We start from the raw sequence: 17,397 nt of genomic DNA on the forward strand, positions 1-17,397 counted from the left end.
CCGGCAACGGAGAAGATTATTTAGATTTAAACAACACCCTGCTCTATTTGACCTGTAAAATAACAGAAGCAGACGGTCAGGACATTGATGCGGCAGCCCGTGTGAGTCTGGTGAATTACCCCATCACAGCCATCTTCAGCCAGGTTGACATCACCGTAGGAGACCGATTGATCAGCCAGAGCAACAACTGCTATCCTTACAGAGCCTTTATAGAGTCTGTCCTGAACTACAGTGACGAGACGCTGAAGACGCAGTATTCAACAGGGCTCTTTTACAAAGACACAGCCAGTCAACACGAGTCCACAATTTTGGATGGTCCCAATCAGGGGTTCCAAAAAAGAGCACCATACACAACGCAAAGTCGAAAACTGGAGCTCCTGGGTCACATTCATGCAGACCTGTTTTTTCAGGACAAACTACCCAAGTGGGCATTGATTCGTCGAATATACGTATATTTACGGCGAAAATACGGTAAATTATTTTCGCAGTAATTAATTTATTATATTTACTATATTTATTATACACGTGTAAATTAATTGCTGCGAAAATAATTTACTTCGTACACTGTGCAGAGTGCCGTATACTCCTAGTTGCGGCACACACGATACATACAGTAAAAAGCCTCAGGCACTGTGTTAGACGTGTTTTCGACGTTATATATGCGTTTATTCATGTCGTCGATTTTACGGTTGCAATTCGACGTTGATTATACGTCGAGGCGACGTATATATACGTATAGCCATATTTTCGCAGTAAATATACGTATATTCGACGAATCAATGCCCACAGCTTGGCATACAAGGGTTTTGCTGAGGGGGTCTTGCCACCTGCCTGAAAAAAAACAGTAAAATGTTTGAGTGCCTATAGAGTTTCTATTTTTATTTTCTTGACAAAAGTTGATACCATTTCCTGGACACCCCATCCCCCATCAGTGCGCGGTGCCCGGGGAAAAATCTGTAGGGGGGCGTCTGAAATTCTGAGGGGGGGATGATATTTCGGTTGAAACGGAGCTGTACGGTGCAGCTACCCAAATGAAATCTCGCAGCTATGCCATTGACTAGTGCTTCATGATAGAAGATAACGACTAGCAATCTGGTATTTGCGATGAAGTTCAGTTTCACATTTTTCGTCACTCTCACAGTTTGTATTGCCTGGAGCGAAAAGTACCATAAGCGTTCATTTTTGCAGCTACATGGATGTTCTGAATCGTTAAGAAAAAAATGTTGTAAAACCAACAGAAAGCACAGACTGCTATAACTAGTCCTAGTTATATAACGATTTTAAGTATAATGATAAACTACTGCAAGGAATCGGTCCACCTGAGCAAACAGGATCGTAATGTTGACACTCAATAACGACACTGATATGTGCAGTTCCTGGACGGATAGCCCTCCTGCCCATCAAACAGACTGAGTGACTGTTCGTGTCATTTAGTGTTGTCTGACCATTGACAAAGTACAACTATTTTTTTAGGGCGCAAATTAAGTTAGGTAAATCTTTTTGCCCAAAACTGAAGGGGCGACATTCCCCCCTCCCCCCGTGATGCCAGGCCTGTCCCCATCCTATTCCATAATGTCATTATATATAATACTATACAACAGTGACCGATCCTTACTAACTGCATGCGTTAAAATTGCACATCAGCTCATAGCAGGGGGCACATAGCCGCGATGTATTATCAATGTTAAATTTCAACCATAATATCGACAACATTAATAAACGCATACGTTGAGAAAATATCGAACCCAGCATATTTTCCGGTTATATACCACAATGCATTGCTAGTATTCGTTGGTCACCATTTTGGACACGTTTTTCAAACGTAGAAGTATATCTGCAAATATCTCAGCAATCCTCTTTTGACGAGTAAGTATGAACAATAATAATACTATCTGAATACATACAGATCTTTCTTAATATTATTTTGATTAAAATAGTATGTGAATAAGCAAAAAATGGCACATAAAATAGTGTGAATGGGGAAGATGACACAAAATCGTTTTGCCGTTTCTCTTATTCTTATTCTATGTTGTACTTTCAAACTTTGGGTACTCTTTAATTAGGACAGACTTTATTGCTCAACTGCTATGATGCAAGCCAAATTTTATACATTTATTTCAGCTTTGAGCTTAGTAAACCGTTCATTTTTTAGATTATACTAAAGAAGATATTAATCATCATTTATTTGGGAAGTAATATTATACAATTTTCTCCTAGCTGCGGTGCTGAAGTCCCACCCTACATCAACAGAAAAAGAAATAAAGGAGCACGCAATGTGTTACTTGAAGAATGCATATGCAAGGCAGGGGGCCAGGAGATCTGGACACTGAAAATAATAGATTTTTGGTTCTAACTATTAGGACAATTAGACAGGGTTTGCAAATAGTGGACAAAAATTGTCTTAACTTCCATTGAAATATTTTTTTTTCTTGGAAATATAGAAGTTGTACATTTTAAAATGTATATTTGAATCAAAATGTGGTTTTGAGTTAGTGTGTTAAAGTAATTAGTTTTGTGTTTGTCATTACTATACTGTATATTGCCATGTTACCAGAATTTGTAGCTGAAGTTTAAGACTAGTTGTGTTTTTTATGATTATTGCCCATATGTTGATTGTTGATTGATTGTATACCATGTATAATTTGAAATACATATGTTTCAGGTGTGAATGTGTATTTTCAGAATACATTTCTAAACCTAATCATTGGCTTGGTTTACTTGTTTCTACGCCTATAAAATCTATCTTTGATGTATAATAGACCTCTACCCATATACGTATAATAGACCTCTAATGTTATCCGTATAATAGACCTCTAACCATATACGTATAATAGACCTCTAACCATATACGTATAATAGTCCTCTAAAGTTATCCGTATAATAGACCTCTAAAGTTATCCGGAACTCCAACCATATATGTATAATAGTCCTCTAAATTTATCCGTATAATAGAACTCCAACCATTTATGTATAATGAACGTCTAAACATAGACGTATAATTGACGTATAACTTTAGACGTATATTAGAATTTCATTCTAGACGAATTGTAGACCACTTTTAGACGTCTAAGGTATGCGTTTAATAGACGTATATTATACGTCTTTTGCCCACTGGGACTACTGAATGGCGTAGACCTGAAAATAAAACTCACGCGCAACAGAGATGGTGAACAAATCCCGACTAAACCGCTTCAACCGCTTCAACCAGACTTCCAGAATGGACATTGCATCGGTGAATATTTTAATCTGGTGGAAACATCCGGGAAGCCTCTGAAAGTCTTTTTTTGTGTGTAACAAAGTGGCATTTTCTTGTCCGGACGGGGAGACTTTATCATTCCGACATGAAGCCACCCTTAAGTCCTCTGAGGTGTGTCTGTCTGCAAGGCTTGTATTTTGGAAATGTTTTTTTGAAACGGAGAACGACTTTGAAATAGGCTTCCGCCGGCGCCTCGCGATCCAGGTAAGATTGTAGCAAGAACGCAGCGGCAGCAGGGCTTGCTGTAGTCGTGGCCGAGTGGTTAAGGCGATGGACTAGAAATCCATTGGGGTCTCCCCACGCAGGTTCGAATCCTGCCGACTACGTTGTCCGCCTCCAGTCGGTGTGTTCTGGCGCAAGCAAAGAAGCGCGCCTCTTTGCTGTTCCTGGTGGTTTTAAAACACCCAATCGCTTGTACCCGCTGCCTTGGAAATAAGTTCTTCAGTGTCCGCGAATGGCATTTTGCAGCTGGAAGCAGATGTCGACGCGTTTTGCACAGAGCACCAAAAAAGCGTCTTTTTTGAAAGCCCAGGCACCGAGCATTGGTGGCTCAGTGGTAGAATTCTTGCCTGCCACGTGGGAGGCTCGGGTTCGATTCCTGGCCAATGCAGTAGCTTTTGCAGCGAGCGGCTCCATCACTTGCATCCCCTTGCAACTCGCAACTGAAAACCCACTGAAGCTAAGCAGGTGTGAGCCAGGTCAGTACCCGGATGAGGGTGAGCTACAGGGAAAAACAAAGCTTCCAGCTGGAAGCGGTGTTAATGGTGCCGGCGGGGGGGCATTCACCCTGAGGTCTGTGCGGGTCCCAATTCCCCAGCATAGTGACAGAGAAATAAACATGTTTGGGCAACTTTGGTCACCCCCATTTAACTTCTGGGGTAGGAAAAGCACACTTTTCAAAACTTGTTTTTCAGCTCGAAATAAACGTGTTTTTTCAAACCTTGGAATCCCAATGTAACTGCCTGGCTCATTAGAGCCCACTGAGTCAGCCCTTAACCCCACTGTGCAGAAGTTGTCAAAACAGGTTTTTCAGCAGAAATAAACACGTTTGGGCAACTTTGGTCACCCCCATTTAAATTCTGGGGCAGGAAAAGCACACTTTTCAAAACGTGTTTTTCAGCTCGCTGTGACCTCTGTTTTACATCTCATCCAAAAGACAGCGCCCTTTTACAACACAGCGTCTCTGTCACTATCATAAGTGACTGCCATCATAAGAATATGAGTCCAATATTTTAGAATATAGTCAGAATGACATCTAACCTTACCTGTGGTGTCTTTAATCCCTATTGCTCAATGCATGGTGTACGTACTGCATAGATATGTCTTGAGAATGAGGAATGGGCCCCTGAGACCGTCATTTACCTGTTTCACAAATGATCGTATTTTACTAGAGATTCTGTTTGGGATTCAGATGTGCATTCGGACAGCAATCCCTTTCAAGAAATGATACGTACTGGATGAGGTCAAAGGTGCTGGAACACTGTATTTAGGATGTGTTTGCAGTGATTGTGTGTCTCCTGCTTCATCGCAGTGATATATAGATGTGCTCCTGTAATTTATTGGTACATGCCCAGGGCAGTAAGCAGTCTGAGGATTTATTTCCAGACGGCATAGAGCAGTGAAGCAGTGAAGTAGTGCAACACACTGGATCATTATATTATTAGAATCTATTCTACTTAAATTATTACATTATACACAATTTGAGTTCATTTTAAAAAGTAAAAGGTAATGAAAGGAATGCATTTTCATAAGAAAGATAATACCGATATGCATGTGATAATCTTCCTTATATCATGTAGTGCGTCAGTTGGACACTTTGTGGGCTTGAAATACAAAGCAAATCATGTTCTATGGTACAAGATAAATACAAAACGTAAGCTTTTATTTTAATTAGATTTGTTTATAAAGCATAAGCAATCATTTATTACATTAATATATGTGAAAATGACATTTTAGCATCATAATATTACATAAAGGTCTCTAGCTTCAACACAGTGATATATATATATATATGCTCAGTGATTTATTGGTACATGCCCAAGTCAATAATCAGAATGAGGATTCATTTCCAGTCGGGCTACAGGTAGTGTTGTGAAATACTTCAACACACTGGATCGCAGATTTAGACCCCCTGCACTCTTACTCCTTAAAAACCAAAGAAATGAAGATATGTAGCAATCACATTGTAACAGGGGTGACAGTGACTTAATGCTTATACTAGTGGACTTTTGGTACCTTTAGGGTACGGTGTTCCCTGAAGGGCTCTCAAACCCCGCATTTCAGATGCCTAGCTGTATCGCTGATGTGTTGCACCTCAGAATCACTTTTAAACCTTACCTCTGGTATCTTTAATCACTTTTGCTCAACGCATGGTGAAAGTATTGCATAATTGTGTCTGAAAATGAGTAATGGGCACCTGAGAGACTCATTTGCCTGTTTCACAAATGATCATATTTGACTAGAGATTCTGTTTGGGATTCAGTTGTGCATTCTGACAGCAATCCCTTTCAAAAAACGATACATTCTGGATGAGGTCAAAGGTGCAGGAACACTGTATTTAGGATGTGTTTGCACTTATTCTGTGTCTCTAGCTTCAACACAGTGATATATATATATATGCTCAGTGATTTTTTGGTACATGCCCAGGGCAATAATCATTATGAGGATTTATTTCCAGATGTGCTAGGGGTAGTGTTGTGAAATACTTCAACACACTGGATCGCAGGTTTAGACCCCCTGCACTCTTACTCCTTAAAAACCTGAAGCGTCTGGCGTCTCGCCGACGTCGAACACCCCCCTCAGGCTGTACTCGTACTCGGCTAACTGCTGTGGAACCCTGCGTGAGCAGCCGCTGCGCCACGGTGACGGCTGGCGACCCACGGACGCCCCACTATCGGCCGGCTCCAGCCCCGGCTGGTCCTCTAGAGCCTCCCCACACGGCTCCTCCTCCCGAGCCCGGTAGGGGGCCAGGCGGTCTCGGTGCAGGACCACCACTCTCCCCCGTGTTCGCAACCTGACACGGTAGCAGACCTCGCCCACCACCCAGAGTACCTCAGCGGGCCCCTCCCACGACGGCGCCAGCTTAGGGCTGAGGCATTTGCGGCGGCGGGGGTTGTACACCCAAACCGAGTCCCCGGGCTGGAAGGCAGGCCCCCTGCAGCGCAGGTCGTAGTGCCGCTTCTGCCGGACCAGCCAGCAGTGCCGACCAGTCTCCGGGCGGCGGGCCGAAGACCAGGTCCACCGGGGTTCACATTTCCCGGCCCAGCATGAGTGAGGCCGGGGTGCACCTGGTGGATTCCTGGACCGCGGTCCTATACGCCCAGAGCGCAAGGGGGAGGTGGCGGTCCCAGTCCCGTTGGTGCCGGGACACCAGGGTGGCCAGCTGGGTGGTGAGCGTACGATTAAACCGCTCCACCAACCCGTTGCTCTGGGGATGCAGCGGTGTGGTCCGCGTCTTAGTGATCCCCAGGCGCTGGCACACTCTGGCGAAGACCTGGGACTTGAAGTTACGCCCCTGGTCACTATGTAACTCCTCCGGCACCCCCAGCCTGGCAAACATCCCCTCCAGCAGTGCATCGGCCACCGTGGGGGCACTCTGGTCCGGGAGGGCGTAGGCCTCCGGCCACTTCATAAAATAATCCATGGCCACCAAGACGTAGAGGTTCCCGGCCTCGGTGCGCGGAAACGGGCCCAAAACGTCCACCCCCACCCGCTCCATAGGAGCCCCCACCTGGTGTTGTTGGAGGGGGGCCCGAGAGCGCTCGGGGGGACCCTTCTGCGCCACGCACACCGCACACGTTCGGCAGTACCGCTCCACGTCCCGGTGGCAAAGACCCCAATAAAAATGGCCTCGGAGGCGCTGCAGGGTTTTTTTACCGCCAAAGTGCCCCACGCCCGGCTGGCCATGCACTGCTCGGAGCACCGCCCCGCGGAGCGACCAAGGCACCATCAGCCGCCACCGTACCTCGCCACTGGAGGGTACCCGCCACCCCTGGCGCAGCACCCCGTCCTTTACCTCCAAGGCCTCCCACAGGGCGCAGAGAGCCTTGACGGACTTTGGGTTTGGGGCGAGCTTCTCTCGCGTAGGCCGCACTCCGGCTACCACTCCCAGCATGCCCAGCGGTACTACGAGCGCCTAGGGGCGCTTCCTCCTTACCACCAGGCGAGGGCGTTACAATACATAGAATATGCATGTAAAACGAACAGATCTTATCGAGAGGGTTATCAGAATACAAAAGGTATATATTCAGTCAGTTACAAAGTGTTACACATATCAAGAGGACATACGTTCAGTATATCATTCATTTAGACCATTTCATAAATGAACCTGGTTATAACTTCTACATTAGATACTGAAAACAAGTACATAACTCTTAGGAATTAAATTGATATCAACTGGTTGGGATAACAATTGAATTCTCGAGCAGTAATGCAGTGAAGTTGAATACTCATCCAATCTCTGGGGATTCAGATCTCCTGCGGGCACAAAGAAACAGTTGCAGGCTTGTTGCTGTCCAATCCGCGCTCTCTGTCTAGGTGCCAGGCTGTGCTGTGCGGGTTGCGACGGTGCCCTGCTGATGCTCACTGACCGGCTAGTTAGTGTTGGCTTTAACTAGCAAAGTTTGTGCACAGGAGAAAAGATGACTGTGGGTCCCAGCAAGTCAAGAAGAAGACCGGTTCGTTCCTGATGAAGAGCTAGTTCTGAATAGTGATTCAACTGTCCACAGTTCCGACCTGTTCACGAGGCCTGCTGCTGGTGCTAACCTCGGGTGGATCCTCTGGTTACTCTCTGGCAACCTCCGCTCTAGACTCTTAGAACAAAGGAAAGTTCTGGCACTCGGACACACTGGCCGTTCCGTGGTTGTCCGGGCTGAGTCTTAGGATGGTCAGGAGGCGCGCTGTGAGAATGTCCTGCCCTTGGGAGCCTTCTGCTCCTGGGCTGTCCTGCCCTGGAATTCTCCTTTGAATTCCCTTTAGAAAACTCCACAGAAATCTCTACTGAATTCCCACTGAATCTCTCAGGCTCTCTGTGTTGCCTGTTTTTACCTGGAGGAACTTCAGCTCGTTGATTGGCTGAAAGTTCCATGGGCATCAGAGTCCCACGTGGGTTACTCGGCCCTACCAGTCCCTGATTGGTTGATCAAGGTGAGATATGAGTCACTTACTCCTGACACTTAGGAATGCAGTCCAGATGTCCATCTGGCACTCCCTAGACAGATAGGCGCCAATGGATGACCATTGATCATGATAGCCAGGCTTAGCTAAGTGCATCCCCCTTTGGGAGCTGTCCCTTATCAAGGGAAACCTTAAATCAGCCTGCATGAATAGTTTCTCTGTGGCTGCACCACAGAGATGAACAGAGAGATGAGGCCTAATTTGTGAAAGCTCAGAAACACTTAATTCTTTCTTATTAATAAGCCTCACCGCTACTCCGCCCAAAGCACTTTGAGATTCGCGTTTGGGAATGCGCCCTGCCCTACAAATAAAACAGGTCTACGGGTCTGAAACCTGCTCCACGGAAAACAGCTCTGTTGCACTTTTGATCAAAGGGAGATTCGCTGTTCTTACTTTTTGATGACATAACACCCAAAGGGGCTTCTTTGGAGCTGGATTCCAACCAGCATCCTTAAGTTTCTTGGCGGTATCCTTTACAGTCCTCTGTTCGGTCGACAAGGGACTGAAGGGGGCAGCTTTCCTCACACATACAGTGCAATGTACTGTAGTGTTCCCCTTCATTGAATTCGCAGTTCTGCATCAGACATCTAACTCGTTTCCTTAGCTTGGATTTAAGCCACGAAGCAGGCTTCTACTGTATAAACGTCTAGAGGAATCACAAACTATTTGAGAGGCCACCATCCCAGGGGGAACTCACAGTCTATCCCTAAACACCTAGCGCAGTCTCTCGAGAGACTGTCAAAAATCGCTTTCTCCGTTTGCGTTGCAAGTAAGTGAAAATGCGGTCTCAAGCCAGAGCCAATTGGCAGCAGCGGCACGTAAATACCGTTACTGTTACTGCTCGATACCGACGTTAGCCTACTATACCATGTTCAGCCACCGCTAGAAAATGCACGGCTCTAGAACCGGAGCAAACGACAGGAGGGCCAACGCCAAACGGGCACACGTGTCAGACATGGAGCGCGACGAGGATGGGATTCGAACCCATGCGTGCAGAGCACAACGGATTAGCAGTCCATCGCCTTAACCACTCGGCCACCTCGTCGAGGGATCTTGGCTGTCCGGACATGGGTTGGCGCGCTCCAGATGATCTTTTTCTTTTTTTTCCCTCGTACTCGAGGGTCATTTTCCTGTTCCATGTGCGATTTCAACATTTTCCTTGGGAGATGTCAAGCCAGCAAGCCACTGCTGTGGTTCAGTGGCCAGTGTGGAGTTCAGTGGCCCTGTTGTACACAGAAAGCACATTGCGCTCCTTGGACATGAAAAGTTCCAGATAAAAGCCATTTGTCACCCTTTCTCTTGGTGTTGATGTTGCTATTGTATGTAAAGGTGGCAAGTTGCTCGGCGAGCAGGCGGAGCACACACCGAATGCAGATGTGTCTGAGTGGTGTGTCCAAGTGGCTGCAAAAGGACAGCTCTCCTGGGGCGCTGTGGCTTAGTTGCTTAAGGCGCCTGTCTAGTAAACAGGAGACCCTGCATCCGAATCCCAGCGGTGCCTTTTTTGTTCTGTCTTCTCGAACAGAACTGGTCATTATGGACAACTGCCTACGTCTAGCCTTAATTAAATGCAAGCATTCATTTCCTGTCTTGAACGACTTGTTTTTCTTAAAATGGATGCAACTTGCAAAACATGAAATACAAACCTTGCTAATCAGCGCTCGCGGCTGGCAAAAAAAAAAAGAAGTCAGCAATGTTTTTTTCTTTACCCTTAACCCTGCTAATGGAGAAGAGTTAAACGACCGAGTCTATGCAGCTTAAACGGTGCTCATGTCAGGTTCTTAGCTGAAAGGGTGGTAAATCACGCTCACCCCAGTCCTTAATCTTTTAAAGAGGATACAAAATTGAACCTAGTCGCCACATCACATACATCCTGTTCAACGATAAAAAGGTGACATCTATCCTCGATCCAGAGTAAATCCCACGTTGAGGGCATATTGTTTTCCACTTTACCATGAGTCGGGCTCAGCTGCACAGAGGCGAGAGCAGAGCAATGAGGTCACGGGGACAGGGGAGTCACACGCTGGCGGTTTAAACACGCGGAAGAAAACTGAGGGATCCACAGTATGTGGACCCTCCGTGCGCCATCAGTCCGCACTCCGGACTCTGAATCCTGCCATCCAAGTTAAGATCTCGGCGGAACCTGAGGCACAGTTCCTTCTTAAAACGTAATCTGGTGAGCATTTCTAGAATCGTACTTGTATAGATGCAGCCTTTAATGTGTTGCTAGGTTAAAATTGATGACTTCTTGAACTTCAGTAGGCAACTGCCCTCTTGATTTCGGATTTAATTTCTTTATTACAGGGGCGCTTTTATGAAGACAGAGTCATGTTCAGGTACTTTGCTTGATGGAGGAAGCATATTTCGGACTCTGTGATCTGCTCACCTGGAAAGGTCTGCTGTACTACTACAAGAGAGAAGTAGAGTCTGGAAGAATGGACAATTTTATGATGCTTTGGAAGATTATGTTTTTTTTTTCTTTGAAATCGAAATGAATCAGAATATCAGTGCAAAAGACAAACTCTTGGTTTGGTTTAAAGAGATATGGTTTTAAAACAGACAAAATGTAGAAAACAGGTGTTTCTCACTTTTGGAAAAGAATGGACCGGGGGTAATATTTTACTAGTTGCAGTGCTGATCTCACTGGGTTACAGTCCTGCAGTGTCACACCAGGGCCAGTGGCGCAATGGCTAACGTGTCTGACTACGGATCAGGAGATTGCAGGTTCGACTCCTGCCTGGCTCGGGTCGTTTTTAAACGCATCGGGCTACTCCCTATGTAGTCTGTGCTACTTCCTGCATTGTAATCGTACCCAGTAAGAGATTTCCTTCATGTAAATGAACTGCACCTGACAGCTTTAGAAAAACACCTGGGCTCAGTACGGTGCTGAGAGCTCAGCGTTGCTGTTCTAATTAGCACGCACTGCATCGGCTATGAGCCGGAACCTTTCAATTATTCCGATCAGTAAGTCAACACGTAGTCCATATGAACGGTAGAAATATTCTCTTGTCTGTCTCTTGTTTGTATAGAACTGAATGTCCCTGACAATGTACTGTTAGTTTTAATTGAAGAACGGCATTGGTGTTCAAATATACCAGACAAGTTTATGTAACTGCTCATGCGACACTCAGTTGTAATTAGTCAAGAAATAATGTCGAACAACAGCTGCGGGTTTGATTCTGAACGTATCAGATTGCAGCGCCTTTTACTTCCATTGACAAATGATAGAGATTCGAAGAGAGATCCTTCAGACCAGCAAGCAAACCCACGGCTATTTCGGTTTTCTATCTAGGCAACGTTGGTGTCTGCAATAGCATACATGAAAGCGTGATGCAATTTCTGTGGCTACATTTGTTGCACGTCATGCACAGTAAGAGTGTTTCTAACACCAAATAAAAAGTCAACAATTAGCGATCACGCCTTCTCCTCAGTTAACCCACTGAAACCCTTGCTGTTAACAGTTCTTTACTGCGTGCTTTAAGAGCACCTACACATCGTGTCGGTTCTTACAGCTTTATTCATTAGGTTTTCAAAGGCATAAGTAGAGCACCAGAGGTGCGAACGCAAAATGTGTGGTTATCTGAAGAATTGCTTTCCATGGCAGCGGGGCCAAGCGATTTAGCGTTTTTATAGTACCAGGAAAGGAGAAGCGGCACTTCGCCTCTGCCGCGCAGGCACAAGGCGACGTGCGGCAGACGCCGGAGTCGGCAGGTTTCGAACCTGCGCGGGGAAGCCCCAATGCATTTCGAGCCCATCGCCTTAACCACTCGAGCACGACAAATGCGAGCTTTTCGCCGCCGCATTCCTCCTATAATCAAACACGGACTGCGAGGTGGCTGCGGAAACCTTTTTCAAGTTGCTCTCCGTTAAAAAAAATACCTTTCACAAGATTCGTGCCGGCAGACAGACACGCCTCAGAGGGTTTAAGGCTGGCTTCACGTTCAAATGATAAAGTCCCCCAGTCCGGATGTCAAAATGCAACTTTGGCAGACAGAAAAAACATCAACAAACCAAAAATGTGGACAAGGATTTTACAAGCTGCACCACACTGCACTTTCAAAAGCATTTACATTCGTGTTAGACGCAGGAATTGCCTTTGATTTGCGCGCTTACGAACGCCATGGAAAACGAAACAAAACTAAAGCCCTCAGCTCCTGCACTTGATTATAATCCCGTTACGTGTCGAAGCAGGAATTTAAGTCATCCTACCACTGCAACACGGGGAATAGAGGGAAATGAGCACAAGCTACGAATTGTCTCTAATCAGTCCCTACAGTTGTAAGACGCCTGGAAGCGTGCACCCCCATCATTAATCTTTGCGCATCTGTGCAAGGTAAACTCTGGAGCAGTCTCTGAAACGGCTCAAAGGAAACACGTGATTGATTCCATGTGCATCTGGGGTTCATTTCTTATTTACATTTAATTCAAGGGAAAGGCTTGGGTCAGTTTCAGACGGCCTCCAACAGCGAGATTCAAGCGCCCCACCTTCAGCCCAATCTGCGCCGCCAGAACGCCAACAGCTCCTCTGGTCTCCGGGGTGCGGTTGTGACCCCGTAACCTAAAGTGTTGGTGGCAGACAAATGGAGACTAACAGGTGATGTCCTAGGACATGACTACATTGTGACACTCGGTGGGGATGGTGACCATTGCTTGGAAAAGAGTGCGAGGCCCCTTTAGAAAAACATTTTGTTAACAGGCATTCTGCCTCAGCCTAAACACCTATAGCTTGCAAAGCGCATGCTATTAGACAGGCACCTCTGCAAGACCTTAAGAGTCTCTTAAACTAGTGATAGTAAGGTATTCCCAATGGGCGATGTTCGGCTTTCAAATCATCTCTCCGTGGAAGCGCCGAGATGCAGCTGTTTAAGGCTTAGAAGCAGCTGACTGTTTTACTACCTAGCTGATCACTGTCAGTCAGGGAGCTTAGAGGTGAAAAGCCTGTCTGAGAGACAATTCGCCGTCGATCAGTTCAATATGTTCCGTACCAGCTCGGCGCACCTGAGATCATCTTGGTAGCCGTGTAGCTCATATGAGTGAAAGCGCGTGTGTCAGGACTCTTACTTGGCCATCCCAACATACGGAATTTCTTCTGTTTCAGCCACTCTGTTGTTGATGTACTCCTTTGTTTTTGTCATGTTGCAAGACCCAGCGTCTTTTGAGTTTTAGATCACAGGCAGACACCCTGACATTCTGCTGTAGAATTTCCTGATACATCTCGGAATTCATCGGTCCCTCGATGATTGCAAGCCGTACAGCCTCCGCCATGCTTCCCAGGTGGGATGAGGTTTTGGAGTTGGTATGCGGTGTTTTGTTATCTCCAAACATAACGCTGTGCACATTTACCAACAAGTTCAACTTTTGTCACGTCTGTCCACAGAACATTGTTCCAGGAGTTGTGGAACATCCATGTGGTCTTTAGCAAACTTGAGAGGGGCAGTGGTGGTTTTTTTTGGGGGGAGAGCAGTGGTTTCCTCCGTGGTGACCTCGCATGATCACCACTCCTGTTCAGATTTCTTCTTATGGTGAACTCATGAACACAGACGTAAGACAAAGTAAACCACCTGTTTGCTAGATCCCATCCCCACTCAGCTAGTCAAAGATTCCCTCGAAGGACTGGCAGGACCTATAATTAGTATGATGAATGCATCGCTTGCGTCAGGCGTCGTACATGATCAATTTAAGGTAGTGGTTCTTAGACCGCTCCTTAAGAAGTCAAATTTGGATCCACAAGTTCTTAACAACTACAGGCCTGTCTCAAAGGTCCCATTTCAATCTAAGAGTCTTGAAAGAATAGTTGTTGCCCAACATCAAATGGATTCAAATAATATACTTGAGAAATTTCAGTCTGGTTTCTGAAACTGCATTAACAAGAGTCGTAAATTATATTCTCTTAGCTACTGATGCGGGGAATGCAACAGTGCTAGGTTGCAACAGTGCTAGGAATGCAAACGTTAGGTTGCGCTTCTTCATGCTGCATCGTCGGCATGAGTGGAGCTTTATAAACGTCTGTACTTACTGCGCCCCATAAGAAATCGTTTGTCCCCGTTCAAAAGAGATTGTGCGATGTCCTGCAGCAAACCTTTGACAGTTTGAAAAGAGGAATTTATTCTGCTTCCTGTGCGTGCAGTAGTTACAAAGTTGAATGCCTTTACACGATCTGCTGCAGTTTTCGGTGGGCGGGCTTGGTCAGATGGCTTGGAAAAACGCACTGTGTTTCGGCTCGGGAAACATCATGAGCAGTGTCCTGCATGTTTTCTGTGTATAGCTGTCTTTTAACGCACACAGAACTCATTCGAAATCCTTGATTTCTCCAATTAACAAGGATCCCTTAAATGATGAGTCAAAGTAACATCTAATCGGATTAGTTTCCTTAGAGCTGGTTCAGAGTTTGCTCAAGAGTTTACCTTTCACAGATGAGCAAAGAAGAATGTTGGGGGTGCACGCTTCAAGGCACCTTACAGCTGTAGGGAGTGATTCGAGACGATTCGTGGCGTGTGCTCGTTCCCATATACCATACGCACCGGCGTGCAGTGCTAGGATGACGTACAATACCGCTTGGGCACGTAACGGCGTTATATGCAAATGCGGGACGTGAGGGTTTTCGTTTGTTCGTTTTGTTTTGCTCTGCTTTGCTTTGTTTTGCTTTCCATCGCGTTTGTAAGAGCGTAAATAAAAAGGCGATTCCTGCGTCTACCACTAATGTAAGAGCTATTTCAAGTGCGCATGGTGCGGCTTTTCAAATGCTTGTGGGCATTTCTCTGTTGTTGATTCTTTTTTTGTGTGTAACAAAGTGGCATTTTCATGTCCGGACGGGGAGACTTTATCATTCCGACATGAAGCCACCCTTAAGTCCTCTGAGGCGTGTCTGTCTGCAAGGCTTGTATTTTGGAAATGTTTTTTTGAAACGGAGAACGACTTTGAAATAGGCTTCCGCCGGCGCCTCGCGATCCAGGTAAGATTGTAGCAAGAACGCAGCGGCAGCGGGGCTTGCTGTAGTCGTGGCCGAGTGGTTAAGGCGATGGACTAGAAATCCATTGGAGTCTCCCCGCGCAGGTTCGAATCCTGCCGACTACGTTGTCCGCCTCCGGTCGGTGTGTTCCGGCGCAAGCAAAGAAGCGCGCCTCTTTGCTGTTCCTGGTGGTTTTAAAACGCCCAATCGCTTGTACCCGCTGCCTTGAAAATAAATTCTTCAGCATCCGCGAATGGCATTTTGCAGCTGGAAGCATGTCGACGCTTTTTGCACAGAGCACCAAAAAAGCGTCTTTTTTGAAGGCCCAGACACTGAGCATTGGTTGTTCAGTGGTAGAATTCTTGCCTGCCACGCGGGAGGCTCTGGTTCGATTCCCAGCCAAAGCAGTGGCTTTTGCAGCGAGCGGCTCCATCACTTGCATCCCCTTGCAACTCGCAACTGAAAACCCACTGAAGCTAAGCAGGTGTGAGCCAGGTCAGTACCCGGATGAGGGTGAGCTACAGGGAAAAACAAAGTTTCCAGCTGGAAGCGGTGTTAATGGTGCCGGCGGGGGGGCGCTCACCCTGAGGTCTGTGCGGGTCCCAATGCCCCAGCATAGTGACGGAGACGCTGTGTTGTAAAAGGGCGCTGTCTCTTGGATGAGATGTAAAACCGAGGTCACAGCGCTCTGTGGTCATTAAAAATGACCACCAAAACCTTTGACAAAAGCTCTTGGTAATTGATGGTCTTCAATAATGCTTCTCCTTTAGGTACATTTTAAATCAGCTGAAAAATGCTGTGAAATGGGGGGTCACTTCACGCCAGTGTAGGATTTGGGTTACAAGAACTATAAAACTGCACGAGAAAGCCCGTACACTGAATTACACGGCTTTCAATTCAAAGGAGGGCAAAAGAAATTCCCTGAGTCTGATTTTTTGCAGCACAGAGAGGATTGCTGTCGTGAGGCTGGTTAGCTCAGTTGGTTAGAGCTAATAACACCAAGGTTGTGGGTTCGAGTCCCGTACGGGCCAGGTCCTTTTCTCCTCTCTTACAAAAGCTGTTAGGTTCCTTTCCGTGGTGAGATGGGTTGTCATGCAACGCTGCTACATAATGCCGACAGACAATTAAATGACAAAAATGAAGAGAGTTAAAGCAGCTGGAAAGATTTTCTTACAACTTTTGAGCTGACACAGTTTTGGAAAATGTTTTCTTCACGCTGCACTGTACCACATAGGCAGCCAAGAGTCTCCAAAACAAAACAGAATTGACAGTCATATAATGTCCATTAACCCCGGTTTTAAACACAGCATCATGTCTGCCATCATAAGAATATGAGTCCAATATTTTAGAATATAGTCAGAATGACTTCTAACCTTACCTGTGGTGTCTTTAATCCCTATTGCTCAATGCATGGTGTACGTACTGCATACATGTGTCTTGAGAATGAGGAATGGGCCCCTGAGACATTTACCTGTTTCACAAATGATCGTATTTTACTAGAGATTCTGTTTGGGATTCAGATGTGCATTCGGACAGCAATTCCTTTCAAGAAATGATACGTTCTGGATGAGGTCAAAGGTGCTGGAACACTGTATTTAGGATGTATTTGCAGTGATTGTGTCTCCTGCTTCAACGCAGTGATATATAGATGTGCTCCTGTAATTTATTGGTACATGCCCAGGGCAGTAAGTTGTCTGAGGATTTATTTCCAGACGGCATAGAGCAGTGAAGCAGTGAAGTAGTGCAACACACTGGATCATTATATTATTAGAATCTATTCTACTTAAATTATTACATTATACACAACTTGAGCTCTCAGCACCGTACTGAGCCCAGGTGTTTTTCTAAAGCTGTCAGGTGCAGTTCATTCACATGAAGGAAATCTCTTACTGGGTACGATTACAATGCAGTAAGTAGCACAGACTACTTAGGGAGTAGGCTGATGTGTTTAAAAACAACCAGCGCCAGACAGGAGTCGAACCTCCAAACTCCTAATCCATAGTCAGACACATTATCCATT

The 17,397-nt window shown here is 45.9% G+C and overlaps 3 non-coding genes across 3 annotated transcripts; 2 read left to right on the plus strand and 1 right to left on the minus strand.

Moving 5' to 3' along the window:
• Window positions 1-3,500: 3,500 nt before the first annotated feature.
• trnas-aga (transfer RNA serine (anticodon AGA)) lies at window positions 3,501-3,582 on the plus strand. The gene has a single exon. It is a non-coding gene; the product is annotated as a tRNA-Ser (tRNA).
• A 5,812-nt stretch (window positions 3,583-9,394) lies between these two features.
• trnas-gcu (transfer RNA serine (anticodon GCU)) lies at window positions 9,395-9,476 on the minus strand. Its single transcript has one exon. It is a non-coding gene; the product is annotated as a tRNA-Ser (tRNA).
• A 1,624-nt stretch (window positions 9,477-11,100) lies between these two features.
• On the plus strand, window positions 11,101-11,173 carry trnar-acg (transfer RNA arginine (anticodon ACG)). Its single transcript has one exon. It is a non-coding gene; the product is annotated as a tRNA-Arg (tRNA).
• The last annotated feature ends 6,224 nt before the right edge of the window (window positions 11,174-17,397 follow it).

Source organism: Lepisosteus oculatus, unplaced genomic scaffold (genome assembly GCF_040954835.1).
Source record: "Lepisosteus oculatus isolate fLepOcu1 unplaced genomic scaffold, fLepOcu1.hap2 HAP2_SCAFFOLD_309, whole genome shotgun sequence".
Classification (NCBI taxonomy): domain Eukaryota; kingdom Metazoa; phylum Chordata; class Actinopteri; order Semionotiformes; family Lepisosteidae; genus Lepisosteus; species Lepisosteus oculatus.